Source organism: Ovis canadensis, chromosome 9 (genome assembly GCF_042477335.2).
Source record: "Ovis canadensis isolate MfBH-ARS-UI-01 breed Bighorn chromosome 9, ARS-UI_OviCan_v2, whole genome shotgun sequence".
Lineage (NCBI taxonomy): Eukaryota > Metazoa > Chordata > Mammalia > Artiodactyla > Bovidae > Ovis > Ovis canadensis.
Window position 1 is genome coordinate 88,663,632 of NC_091253.1, and position 14,455 is coordinate 88,678,086.

Genomic DNA, 14,455 nt, shown 5'->3' on the forward strand with positions numbered 1-14,455 from the left:
CCCCAGCTGGTGTTGATAAGGGAAATCTGGTCTTATTTATTCCGTCATATATTAGATATAGAATGTTAAAAATGTGACTCATCAAAGTATAAAGTGTGCGCAGGTTTCTGCGCTTATCTCCCCTCTTTATGATGGATCTCAAGGACACCTTCTAAAAGAATTAGATTTTATATGATTCCTGTGTCTATGAAATACAAGTTGCTTGAAACTATCAAAAGTCATTTTGACTGCATTTACAGGACATGGAGGGCTTTTCCTTGTGCCTTAAGAAAAAGAGTTTTCAAAAAAGAAAAACGAAAGCAAATACTTCTCTGTCTGTCTTTTGTAGTATTCAGAGCAGATTCCAAAAGGGCAGAACTTAACTCGGAAAGACACCTGCCAGACAGATGTGCAGAGTAGGAGGCATTCTTTATCTTGAAGTCTGCATGCAGCTTAATTTGTGTATTTTCTTTAGCATTTGTCTTTTAGATTTTCTGTCAGTTGGTTGTTTCCTGTTATGTTCCTGGATATAAGGAGATGATAAGAGAAATAATTTGTGATTTTACTATCTTGAAGGTAGCATAAAGATAAGATAAAATGTATTGAGGCTAACTGAACTAATTATTTTAACTCTACTAAATAAAGTTCTGTTTGGGGTGTGGCTATGAAAATTTCTAACACAAATGTAAAAGGCAAATCTGTTTATTACAGCACTCATCTAATGTTTCAGTTTTTGTTAGAATTATTTCCAAACAGATTTAGCATCCAGATTGTTTAGTGTTAATTGGAGAGCATGTATGAAGATCATGTTTTGCAAAAATTACACCGTCTTTCATACTTAAATAGATATTCTTTGTGTAATGTAAAGATTTTGGAATAAGAACAAAAACTTTAAAAGCCATCTGTTAATCCACCATATTGGTTCCAAATTTTAAAAAAGGAATTGGATTGACAGTAATTGCTAGTATAAGAGGAATTAGATAAATCAGTTATTTATTTATTTTTTGTTTTGCTTTTGACTCAAACTGAAGGTACTGTTAATTGTAAGGTAACTTTTAAAAATTTTCTTTAATATTCAGTTTGTGTTGCTCTTTTGAGCTAAGGGACACAAAAATCTGCCATGGCAACACTGGAGAAACAGTCTCCATAATGGTGCAGAAGGCAGATAAAGTCCTCTCCTTCAAGTATAAATGTGCCCTGAGCTTTGCTGAGTTTTTAACAGTTCTTCCTCTGACTCTGGATTGGCAAATCATTACAGTGATGGGGGGAAAAGAAAACCCATAAAATCCAAGAAACCTCAGTGCTGCCAACTACAGAAAGCGGTAAACCAGGAGGAAGTACCTGGCCTACTTCTGGAGCCACAGGGTCATTTTAGGCATCTTCCCCTCTTAGGATTTTTTCTGCCCACCAGAGCAGCCAGCAGCGGTGGAGGGTGATGAAGTGGAGATAGTGGTGGGGTCCAGGAGCCCACGCAAATGCTTGTAGTGATGCCAGGCCTTTGGAAAGCCCTCAGCCACCCAGGCCCTTTAGGGAGCCTGGAGGTAAAAACTTCAGCCAACAGCATCTGCCAGTTTTCAGCAGCGTTGCAGTATGCTGCCATCTGCTTTTGCTACTTAAATACCCGAGAGCGCCTTTGCTCTTTAAAGAGATGCTGGCTCACAACTTCCCTCGTGGTGCACTCCTGAGTCAAAGAACTGCCTGTTCTCCTCAGACCCTACTCGTTTGTGTACACCAAGGAAAGCACTTCCGCCGAGGGAAGTCTTTAAGCATATTGTCATCGATTAGTTTTGCATTAATTAAGTGATTCCTGTCAAGTATTTCCAGATGTTTGCAAGAGTATTACCCCAGTATGAGAAGATAACTATAGATCCTTCAGATTTATTTCTTCTTGGGTAAAGAAGAAATAAACACAGAATCTCAAGCTCTTGAGTGGTCAGCCCTGGAGAAGCGTTTATGATCACAGGTGTACGTGCAGCCTAAACTGGAGCGTTTGTGGCACACCGTGCTTTCGCTGCTCACTCTTCCCTTCGAGCGCCAACAGGAAATTAAAATTAATGAGAACCCTGCACTTTGAAACACTTGCAACATTCTTGACTGTTGCAGTCCTTCGCCAGCTCACGAAATCCGGGCTGGCAGTTGCATCCAACAGATGGTGTGCTGCGTGCACAGTTGCAGCGTGTGATTGTCTAGGTCCATGGTGACTTTTTATAAGATTTTGGCCATCAGTCTACTGCAGCGTTAAGACAGTCGTAACCTTTGTTTTGAAAGAGTGGGGGGCCTTCTTCAAAGATAAGCATTCATAGACAAGTAGGGAAAAAAATATTAGTGGTCACCAGGCAGCTAAACTGAATTTAATTAATTCTGTGGTAAAGACCACAAAAACTTTAGCATCTCTAAACCCTTGCCCTGTTTTTTCCCTCAGTATAATTTAATCCATTTGGACACCTCAGGTAGAGTGAGCATTTTGCTTTCTATTCCTAAATAGGCTGTGAAAGGCTTCCAAAATTTCAGAAGATTTGTTTTGGGGCTTGTGTCTAGGCAAGATCTACTGAAACATTAAGCTAATTCTGCTTGCTTAGGTAATTAATGCCTTAAGTTAAAACTCACTATATCATCATTTCCTTTACAAATTAAAGTGAGCAGGCCTGTACTTCGTGGATTAATTAAGATAGAAAGCACAGGTGCAGTGTGTGGGTTCTTGTCACCATGTTGGAATTTATTACGATGTTTAAAGCACGTGGCAAAAAGAAAAATGGTTTCCCAAAGAGTTGTAAAAAGCCTAAACTTTGCTCATGGTAATTTATTCTTTTAAAACGGTCATTTATCTAGAAGAGTGTGTTGAAAAATTGGCTACTTTACATTTTAAAACAAAGATGTTAATACTCTTAAGCATGTTGTGGCTAATGTTGATGTCTTAGGAAGTTATTTTCGCTAAGTGCACTTTTTGTTCATAACCTCATTTTGAATGTTTAGTCAATAAGCAGTGGAGACTGCTGGGTGATTATGTGAAAAAAACATGTTAAGAACCAACAGTGGAATTTAGGATTATAGAGTGGACAATAAAACTTATTGCCTTCTAATTTAAGACCCATGTCTCTCAGTATTTACTTCTTAAATGAGCCATGAGACTTCAAACAAGTTGTTAGGATTGACTGAACCTCACTAGCTATCAGGCTGTGTTGACAATAGAAGAGTCCTTTTTTTAGTTTAACCATCCTAAATGAAATGTCTTCAAGTCTGAAACTGTGTGGGTACATTCATGCTTGATTCAGGCTTAGTGTCAGAGCCCTTCCCGTAACTGATTCCATCATACTTCCTGATCTGTATCTTTCACAGTTACAGGTACGTAGTTCATTTTGGGTCCATTAGATTTGTTGGCCTGGTTAAACTAATGCACCTTTCTCTCTCGTCGTAATTTTAGGTTGGAAACTTATTCCATTCTACCTCTCATTTGTTAAATGTAGAAAGCTTTCATTAGGCTGGATCCTTTGGATTAGAAGACATTCCAGTAAATTACAACTTTTAAAAAATCAAAACCTAGTTGTCTTGATTCAGAACCAGACTAGTTTTATTTTATAATTTTGTCCATCAGTAATAGAACCATCTTTCCAGAAATATAGACAGATCATACAGAGATAAGCAAAAGAGGATATCAAACTAACATATAGTAGCAGATAAAAGAATTTTGATATAGAGATACTTAATTATATTGATTTATTTTTAAGACACATTTTAATGGCTTTTAACAAAGGAGCTTTTTTTTCCCCTTCATGAATTGAGTAATGGTGCATATTAAATTTGATATGCAGTATACTCATAATTAAAGCTGTTTCTTATTAGTGTCTTATAAAAATCTCAGTTAATCCTTCAATTTAGTTTTTTTCTCTCCCTTAATATGAGAATGCAAATTAAGCTAATAGTCATGGCTAAAAATATTTAGATGTGCAAAAAGCTGATAATCAGCCACACACTTTTACTAACTAGTCAAATGAAATGAGTAGTTAGTTATGGATTATTATTGCCATGGAAGAAAGTTCTGAAACAGTCATTTTCATGATTATAATCTTTGATGAAAAGAAATTTACTGACTTTAACTCCTTAGAACTTCAGTGATGGTACAAAACTCCTGAAAATTGCCTGACTTTGATTTTAAATATTCAATTATTCTTACCCTGACTGTGAACACTGAGTATCACTTGGCATATAAGGCCCAATAGACACCAGATGGTTAAGTTCCCCTTTGATTCACAGAAATCAGTGAATTACAGCTAAGGCTGCAAACAAATTCTGCCTTTCCATTTTTCCTTTACTTTAGAATTATAGGTATAGTCTTACTGAAAAATATTCTTGAAATAGATGAAATTAATAAATTATCCAACCCTGACCAATGTAGTAGTCAGTTAACAGCAGCTCTTTAGATATGGTAAAAATTCACCTTTTTTGTCATTTTTTAAGCATTTTCCATAACTTAGTCAATCTTTGAGTTTCTTTTTATTTTTTACATCAGTTGCTCTCACTTATAAGAATTTCTTCCTTGTCTGTACTCATTTATACCTTTCTTTCTCTTGACTCCACGCTGGAAGTCTGAGGCTTCCATCCGTTCTGAGCCTATTCCACATTTTGCTGGAACTCGGGATAGGATGCTGCATAAAGTTTAACATATCAGCATCTGAGATTATTTTTCTGACTCATCAGTTCTTTTCAGTTTAAAGTGATAAGTTCAGTTTTATCTACCTGTGTAATTTTACTGCTCAGGATTTTCCCTGTCCTTTTGCTTCTGGGTGTTAATTATTAGTAGAAATAATAGCTAATAAACATTGAGAATTTATTGTGTGCTGAGTACATTTCAAAGCATTTTCTTGAAAGTGATCCTTTTGCAGAAGGTACTGTTGTAATTTCTCCCCCCTCCCCTTTAAAAAAGGAAAAAGAAAAACTGAGGAAACTAAGACAGAGAGAGCTAATAAGTTCATAGTCGAAGTCACATAGCCTCTGGGTGGCAGAGCTAAAATTTGAACCTGGGAGATATGACTGCAGAGTTTGCCCTGTACAATTAATTGCCCTTGACAACTACACTGTTGTTAAGCCTTTAGTGAACAGGCTGTAGCTTGAGCCTGAAATCAAGAAAAATAGAAGATGGGTAAATGGTGGCACTGAACCCAAACTGTAGATGGAGGCAAAACTGATGATGACCGTTGGAATAAAGTAGATTTCACATATGGTGCAGACAAAGGTGCAGATACAAAGCAAGTTGGCTTAGCAAGAAACACAGAAAAAGGCTTTTCTGCACACTTCAGCTGAATGTGAGAACAGGTCCTAAAGGAGACAGTGCCTGCAAAACAGAGTAATATTGGGAATGATTTGGGAGTGACCTAGGTTGTGAAGGTCTTAACTGCTAAGCAGGTATTCAGCCTTAATTCTGTGGGCAGTGGATAACTAGTGCAGAGTTCTTATCAGGAGAGTAACCCTTATCAAATTGGTTTTTTAGTGTTAGAGTGAAGCAGATAGGAATCGGATAGACTGGGACCCTAGGATGGCTATATTAAAGCCTGTTGAAATTGTCAAATGGTTAAGACAAAGACGGTGAAATTAGTGATGAGAGATTCTCTTTAAGAAATATCCTAGATTTAAGAATCATCTGGATATGATGACCAATCGTATATAGGGGATTAGAATGAAGAAAAGGTTTTCTGATCTAGAGAGTTAGATTGATGATGTTGCCATTGTTTGAGATACAGAGTAGAGAGAAAGGAAGAAGGGGTTTTGGAGATTGGGTTTGGAGGGTGAGCTGATTCTGTTGCAGATGGATTAAGTTTGTAATGTCTGGAGGCCATACGGTACACTAGATAGTTGAAAATACAGGATGAAGCTATAATTCTGGGAATATTTGGCCTAGAGTACTTGAGATCACACAAAGAGAGCCTTGAAGTAAGAGAGAGTTACCAAAAGTGCATTTTTAGGGAGTCCTAGGCCAGCAGAGAAGGAGCAGTGAGCAGTGGAGACTGGCTTTATCTAGCCTTGGATATAAGCTGAGTCAAGCTTACTTAAGCAGGCAGATAACAGCTGTCACTTGAGAATTTACCAGGGCTGACATTTTACTTTTTTTTTTTTTTCTAATTGGGGGCTGTATCAGTCTAAACTAGAACTTCATAGTTTCAGCTACCAGATTTTGTGTTCTTAGCTCTTTGAGGATTCATCCTGGTATCATGATTCATGCTGGTACATTTTTAAATGTAAACACTTTTTGTGTGTGTTAATCACTTAGTTGTGTCCAGTTCTTTGCGACCTCATGGACTGTAGCCTGCCAGGCTCCTCTGTCCATGGCAAGAATACTGGAGTGGGTTGCTATTCCCTTCTCCAGGGAATCTTCCCAACCCAGGGATGAATGGAACCTAGGTCTCCTGCATTGAAGGCAGATTCACAGTTACAATTCATTGGGTATAAACCTGAAATGGCAAACAGTGGATACATTCTCTAATCTCCTTTTTCTGCCCCCTAACTTGCCTTTCAACAAATGCTACAAGTTTCTGGTTACTTTTGGTTAGTAAAAGTCTGACTAGTTTAAAATGTGATGCTCAAATATAATTTAAATCTCACCTGATCATTCCCTACCCTGTGTCTCAGGACAGGTCACCACAGTGGTTTAAGATAGTCGGTATGCTTTCTCCTCTTCTGGGTCTCGCTCTTGGGGAGATGGGCAGTGAGAGGGAGGGGTGAGGAGCAGGCTAGAGGAAGGCCAGAAGAGGCCAAGCTCATCACATGAACCTGGTCATCTGAAGATGGCCGGTCTTATTCTGGCACAGTCCAGTTCTAGCTGCTGTAGAGTATCTCTGCTGATGTTGCAGTTTCCATGTGGACCATATGTGTGGTTTTCTTGGGGTGAGAATCTTTCCTCCTTTTTTCAATGAACCGTGAAAAACCGTTTTTCAGAAATGGGCAACTGCTCCGCCAGTTGAAACCCCTTTTCTAGTAATAGGACATCTCTGATATCCATGGCTCCAGGTGAGGGAATATGTTTAACTGTGAAAACAAACAGAATTCATGCAAAGGAGCTTAGAAAAAATCAAGGCAAACACCATCATCTCCGTTTATAGTTATTATTCTGAAAGGTTAGAAAAAAATCACGTGGCATCTAAACAGCTAAAGACTTCCAAAACTATGTTGAATAGTAGTGGTGAGAGTGGACACCCTTGTCTTGTTCCTGACTTTAGAGGAAATGCTTTCAATTTTTCACCATTGAGGATAATGTTTGCTGTGGGTTTGTCATATATAGCTTTTATTATGTTGAGGTATGTTTCTTCTGTTCCTGCTTTCTGGAGTGTTTTTATCATAAATGGATGTTGAATTTTGTCAAAGGCTTTCTCTGCATCTATTGAGATAATCATATGGCTTTTATTTTTCAATTTGTTGATGTGGTGTATGGCCACAGCAATCAGAGCAGAAAAAGAAATAAAAAGAATCCAAATTGGAAAAGAAGAAAAACTCTCACTGTTTGCAGATGACTTGATCCTCTACATAGAAAACCCTAAAGACTCCACCAGAAAATTACTAGAGCTAATCAATGAATATAGTAAAGTTGCAGGATATAAAATCAACACACAGAAATGCCTTGCATTCCTATACACTAACAATGAGAAAACAGAGAAATTAAGGTAACAATTCCATTCACCATTGCAATGAAAAGAATAAAATACTTAGGAATATATCTACCTAAAGAAACAAAAGACCTGTATATAGAAAACTATAAAACACTGGTGAAAGAAATCAAAGGGGACACTAATAGATGGAGAAACATACCCTGTTCATGGATCAGAAGAATCAATATAGTGAAAATGAATATACTACCCAAAGCAATCTATAGATTCAGTGCAATCCCTATCAAGCTACCAATGGTATTTTTCACAGAGCTAGAACAAATAATTTCACAGTTTGTATGGAAATACAAAAAACCTCGAATAGCCAAAGCAGTCTTGAGAAAGAAGAATGGAACTGGAGGAATCAACCTGCCTGACTTCAGGCTCTACTACAAAGCCACAGTCATCAAGACAGTGTGGTACTGGCACAAAGACAGAAATATAGATCAATGGTACAAAATAGAAAGCCCAGAGATAAATCCATGTACCTATGGACACCTTATCTTTGACAAAGGAGGGAAGAATATACAATGGAGAAAAGACAATCTCTTTAACAAGTGGTGCTGGGAATACTGGTCAACCACTTGTAAAAGAATGAAACTAGAACACTTTCTAACACCATACACAAAAACAAACTCAAAATGGATTAAAGATCTAAATGTAAGAACAGGAACTATAAAACTCCTAGAGGAGAACATAGGCAAAACACTCTCCGACATAAATCACAGCAGGATCCTCTATGACCCAGCCCCCCAGAATATTGGAAATAAAAGCAAAAATAAACAAATGGGACCTAATTAAACTTAAAAGCTTCTGCACAACAAAGGAAATTATAAGCAAGGTGAAAAGACAGCCTTCAGAATGGGAGAAAATAATAGCAAATGAAGCAACTGACAAATAATTAATCTCGAAAATATATAAGCAATTTGTGCATCTCAGTTCCAGTAAAATAACCCAATCAAACAATGGGCCAAAGAGCTAAACAGACATTTCTCCAAAGAAGACATACAGATGGCTAACAAACACATGAAAAGATGCTCAACATCTCTCATTATCAGAGAAATTACCATTTCATGCCAGTCAGAATGGCTGCTATCCTAAAGTCTACATGCAATAGATGCTGGAGAGGGTGTGGAGAAAAAGCAACCCTTTTACACTCTTGGTGGGAATGCAAACTAGTACAGCCACTATGGAGAACAGTGTGGAGATTCCTTAAAAAACTGGAACTAGAACTGCCACATGACCCAGCAATCTCACTGCTGGGCATACACACTGAGGAAACCAGAATTGAAAGAGACACGTGTACCCCAATGTTCATCGCAGCACAGTTTACAATAGCCAGGACATGGAAGCAACCTAAATGTCCATCAGCAGACGAATGGATAAGAAAGCTGTGGTACATATACACAATGGAGTATTACTCAGCCATTAAAAAGAATACATTTGAATCAGTTCTAATGAGGTGGATGAAACTGGAGCCTATTATACAGAGTGAAGTAAGCCAGAAAAAAAAAAAAAACACCAATACAGTATACTAACACATATATATGGAATTTAGAATGATGGTAACGATAATCCTGCATGTGAGACAGCCAAAGAGGCACAGATGTATAGAACAGACTTTTGGACTCTGTGGGAGAGGGAGAGGCTGGGATGATTTGGGAGAATGGCATTGAAACATGTATAATATCATATGTGAAATGGATTGCCAGTCCAGGTTTGATGCATGATACAGGATGCTCGGGGCTGGTGCACTGGGATGACCCAGAGGGATGGTATGGGAAGGGAGGTGGGAGTGGGTTTAGGATGAGGAACACGTGTACACCTGTGGTGGATTCATGTCAATGTATGGCAAAACCAATACAGTATTGTAAAGTAATTAGCTTCCAATTAAAATAAATTTATATTTAAAAAAGGAAAAAAAAACAGCTAAAGATTACTTTAAAATATACTTAGAGAGTTTTTCATCCCGTTTTCTGTTTCATAACTGAAACATTAAAAACAGTAGCATCTATATCAGTTTACCTGTTGGTAACAATTTAATGCATGTTCTCTAAGTTAAATGAACATCCCTCTCAAGTCTTTATTTTGTAATTTAGGGGAAACCTGTTTTGTATTAATATTTGAAATAAGTATCAAATTAAAGCAACCTCTAACTTGCAGAGCAAGGTAACAGTGTAAGAGAAGGCATTCAAGAAATATATCAGTTCATACTCTTGACTCAATTTCATACTGATCTACTTAAGTATGTATTTGGCCTCTAGTATTTAGGATAGCTTTCCTTTAAGGGAAAATGTTCTAAAATCCTTAAGCATGACTGTGTACATACTTTTATTTTTAGAATAAAGAGAAATTTTATTGATTTTTTTCTCCTCTAATAAACTAATCACAAATGTACAATATATGCAGTAGCTACTTTGTATTTTTAAATTAGGTTCTTGTATGGTTATATTTTAAAAGTTGTTGGTATATGTAAATGTTAAATTATTAGATACTATAGTTGAAATGATTCACATGCAAAGCATGAATATGCAGTTGTCTCCGTAGATTTTATTCATTTATTTTTGTTTTAATTGGCATTTAGTATTTCTAGTCCCCTACTTTCAAGACTTGTACTTTGAATTTTTATAGAGCTCAGTATCAAGGTATTTTATTAAATGGTGTGTGTGTGAGTTGCTCAGTTGTGTCCCACTCTTTGCGAACCCATGAACTATATTCCGCCAGGCTCCTCTGTCTGTGGAATTCTGTAGGCAAGAATATTGGAGTGGGTAGCCATGCCCTTCTCCAGGGAATATTCCTGACCCAGGGATCGAACCGAGGTCTCCTGCATTGCAGATGGGTTTTTTAACATCTGAGCCACTAGGGAAGCCCAATTAAATGGGAACCTAGAATAAATTCAGAAGATAGGATTAAAAAAAAGAAAAACACCAGGCTTTGAAAATGAATCCTGTCATTTTGGGTGTCCAGGTTATACACAAATGTTAAAACACACACACACACACACACACACACACACACACACAACCAACAGAAGAAACTGGCAAAATGAAAGAATGATCTCAACTCTTCATTCTAATATGTGATGAATTTCTATAATGAAGAAACGATTACCAGGGAAACTAGGTACTGTTTTCTTATGTATTATTTAGCAGTCAAATTCAAGTTAATGCCTAATCCAGAGGCACACCATAAATGTGCAAGTCCTGTTTTTGTCTGTGTCGGAAGACAGTTAGTTATGTGTGCTATTTTTTTTCCTTTCAGTTGCTTAATCAGTTTTGCAGATGATTTAGAAAAACTTTACCAGGCCAAAGGACCCCATGTTCCTTGTGAGGATTCCAAGTGGATCCTCTTACTGAATTAGTTTCTAAAGGAAGATGAAAAGGCAAAGAGAGGGTACTTAAAATACTTTTGCTAAATAAATGACATATTAAAAACTGAAAAGGAAATTTGTTAGTATGTTCAGTTCAGGTCAGTCACACAGTCGTGTCCAACTCTTTGTGACCTCATGGACTGCAGCACGCCAGGCTTCCCTGTCCATCACCAACTCCCGGAGCTTGCTAAAACTCATGATATCGAGTCAGTGATGCCATCCAACCTCTGTGTCCCCTTCGCCTGCCTTCAGTCTTTCCCAGCATCAGGGTCTTTTCCAGTAAGTCAGTTCTTCACATCAGGTGGCCAAAATATTGGAGTTTCAGCTTCAGCATCAGTCCTTCCAATGAACATTCAGGACTGTTTTCCTTTAGAATGGACTGGTTGGATCTCCTTGCAGTCCAAGGGACTCTCAAGAGTCTTGTCCAACACCACAGTTCAAAAGCATCAATTTATTTTCACTTTTCATTTTCTTGGGCACAATAGTAGCATGTGGTAATGTAGGAAAACATCCTTATTCTCAGAAGACGCATGCTGATGTATTTAGATGTGAAGTTCCATGTTGTTCTGTATGTGCTTTACAGTGGCTCAAAACAGAAGTGTGTGTGTGTGTGTGTGTGTGTGTGTGTGTGTGTGTATTTAGAAAGTAAGGTAAGTAGATACAGTAAACTGTTAACAGTTATTGAAGCAAAGCAGAGATTATATATGTGTGTTCATTATACTACCATATTTTAACTTTTCTATGGCTATTTGCAATTTTTTATCATAAAGAATTAGGAAAAAGATGTATACTCCCTCTCTGTAATTATACTGGGTTTTTTTGTTAAGGTATGTAGCATTTTTAAATATTTGACCCAAGGCAGCATATATAAAGTGCATTTATATTTCTATAGCTGCTTTTATTAGTATTTGCTTCTACCTTTACCTTTTATAATTCTTATATTTGTGTTTATTTTTTTTGCACCAAACATTATATGTATGATTTTAAGAAAAGTTATACACATGCCCAGATACTCACTACCTAGGTTAAGCAATATAAATTATAATTTCTTAAAAGCCCCTTATGTTTCCCCAACTCTTCCTATACCAATATCCACTATTCTTACTTTTGTGGTAATTATTAATATTACTGTTCTTTTCTTTGTAGTTATACCAACCAGGTGTATGTTATTTTTTCTTTTTTCATTTATATTTATCTGTTGATTTTTTAAAAATAAATTGTTGAAGTATAGTTGATGTACAATACTATATTAGTTTCTGATGTACAACAGTGATTTGATATTTTTATAATTATTCTCCATTTAAAGTTATCACAGAATAATACATTTCCCTTTGCTGTCAGTATATCCTTGTTGCTTATTTATATTATACATAGTAGTTTGTATCTCTTAATCCCATGCTCCTGTCTTGCCCCTTCCTTCTTTCCTATCCCCACTGGTAATCACCAGTTTATTCTCTGTATCTCGAGTCTGTTTCTGTTTTGTCATATACATTTATTTATGTTTTTGACTCCACATATAATTGATAACATAGGCTATATGTCTGTCTCTGTCTGACTGACTTCACTGAGCATAATACCCTCTAGGTCCATCTACTTTGTATACACCCTTGTTGGGAACATAAATTGGTGTAGCCACTATGGAAAACAGTATGGAGGTTCCTCAAAAAAATAAAAATAGAACTAACATAGGATTCAGTAATTTCACTGCTAGGTATATGTCTGAAGAAAATGAAGACATTAGTGTGAAAAGATACATGCACCCCAGTGTTCGTAACAGCTTTATTTACTATAGCCAAGATATGGAAACAGCCTAAGTGGTTATCAACAGATGAATATGAAGAAGATGTGAATAGGTGGTATATTATGTACGATGAAATATTACTTGACGATAAACTGGTATTTATTCTTAAGCAGTATGTTATTTGGCCTTGCTGGATTTGAACTTTATATAAATGGAATTGTATTTTGTGTATGCTTTTGTGATTTGACTCTTTTGGTCTAGGGTATACTCAAAAGTCTAGTGAAAGTCGTCAGTCCGGTCCGACTCTTTGCAGCCCCATTGACTATACAGACCATGGAATTCTCCAGGCCAGAATACTGGAGTGGGTAGCCGTTCCCCTTCTCCAGAGGATCTTCTCAACCCAGGGATCGAAACAAGGTCTCCCGCATTGCAGGTGGAGTCTTTACCAGCTGAGTCAGGAGAGACTGACTGAGGGGAAAACTGGCTCTTGTTCTGATGGGCGGGGCCATGCTTAGTAAATCTCTAATCCAATTTCCTGTTGATGGGTAGAGCTGTGTTCCCTCCCTGCTATTTACCTGGGGCCAAACTATGATGGGGTAATGAAGATAATGGCAACCTCCTTCCAAAGGTCCCATGCATGCACTGCTACACTCACTGCCCCCAGCCCTGAAGCAGGCCACCACCGACCCACGCTTCTGCTGGAGACTCCTGGACATTCACGGGCAAGCCTGGGGCTTGCCCAGTCCCTTGTGGGGTCACTGCTCCTTTCTCCTGGGTCCTGGTGCACACAACATTCTGTTTGTGCTCTCCAACAGTCTATTTCCCAGTCCTGTGTAAGTTCTGGCGGCTCTATGGTGGGGTTAATGGCGACCTCCTCCAAGAGGGCTTATGCCATACCCAGGTCTGCTGCACCCAGGCTCCTGCCCCTGTCGCAGTCCACTGCTGACCAGTACCTCCACGGGAGATGCTCCAACACATTTCTGTCACAGTCCCTGTGGGGTCCCTGGGTCCTGGTGCACACAGGTTGGTTTGAGCCCTCTGAGTGTCTCTGGCGAGAATGGGATTTGATTCTAAACACAAATTCGCCCCTCTTACCATCTTGCTGGGGCTGCTTATTTGCTGTTGGGCATGGGGTATCTCCTCACGGCCGCTCCAGCGCCGTGCAGCCGCCGCTTTGGCACTGCACAGAGTTTTATTAAAGAATGAAAAGGGACACAGAAAGCTTCTGACATAGACATCAGAAGGGGGACAGAGAATGCCCAGATAATCTTCACGACCCAAGATAATCAGCATGGTATGATCACTCATCTAGAGCCAGACATCCTGCTGTGTGAAGTCAAGTGGGCCTTAGAAGCATTACTATGAACAAAGCTAGTAGAGGTGATGGAATTCCAGTTGAGCTATTTCAAATCTGAAAAGATGATGCTGTGAAGGTGCTGCACTAAGTATGCAAATTTGGAAAACTCAGCAGTGGCCATAGGACTGGAAAAGGTCAGTTTTCATTCCAGTCCCAAAGAAAGGCAGTGGCAAAGAATGCTCAAACTACCACACAGTTGCACTCATCTCACACACTAGTAAAGTAATGCTCAAAATTCTCCAAGCTAGACTTCAACAGTACGTGAACTGTGAACTTCCACATGTTCAAAGTGGTTTTAGAAAAGGCAGAGGAACCAGAGATCAAATTGCCAACGTCAGTTGGTATCGAAAAAGCAAGAGAATTCCAGAAAAACATCT

The 14,455-nt window shown here is 38.2% G+C and overlaps 1 protein-coding gene across 1 annotated transcript in view; it reads left to right on the forward strand.

Moving 5' to 3' along the window:
* Positions 1-14,455, forward strand: part of STK3 (serine/threonine kinase 3) — a 310,137-nt gene that overhangs the window by 244,075 nt on the left and 51,607 nt on the right. The window lies entirely within an intron of this gene.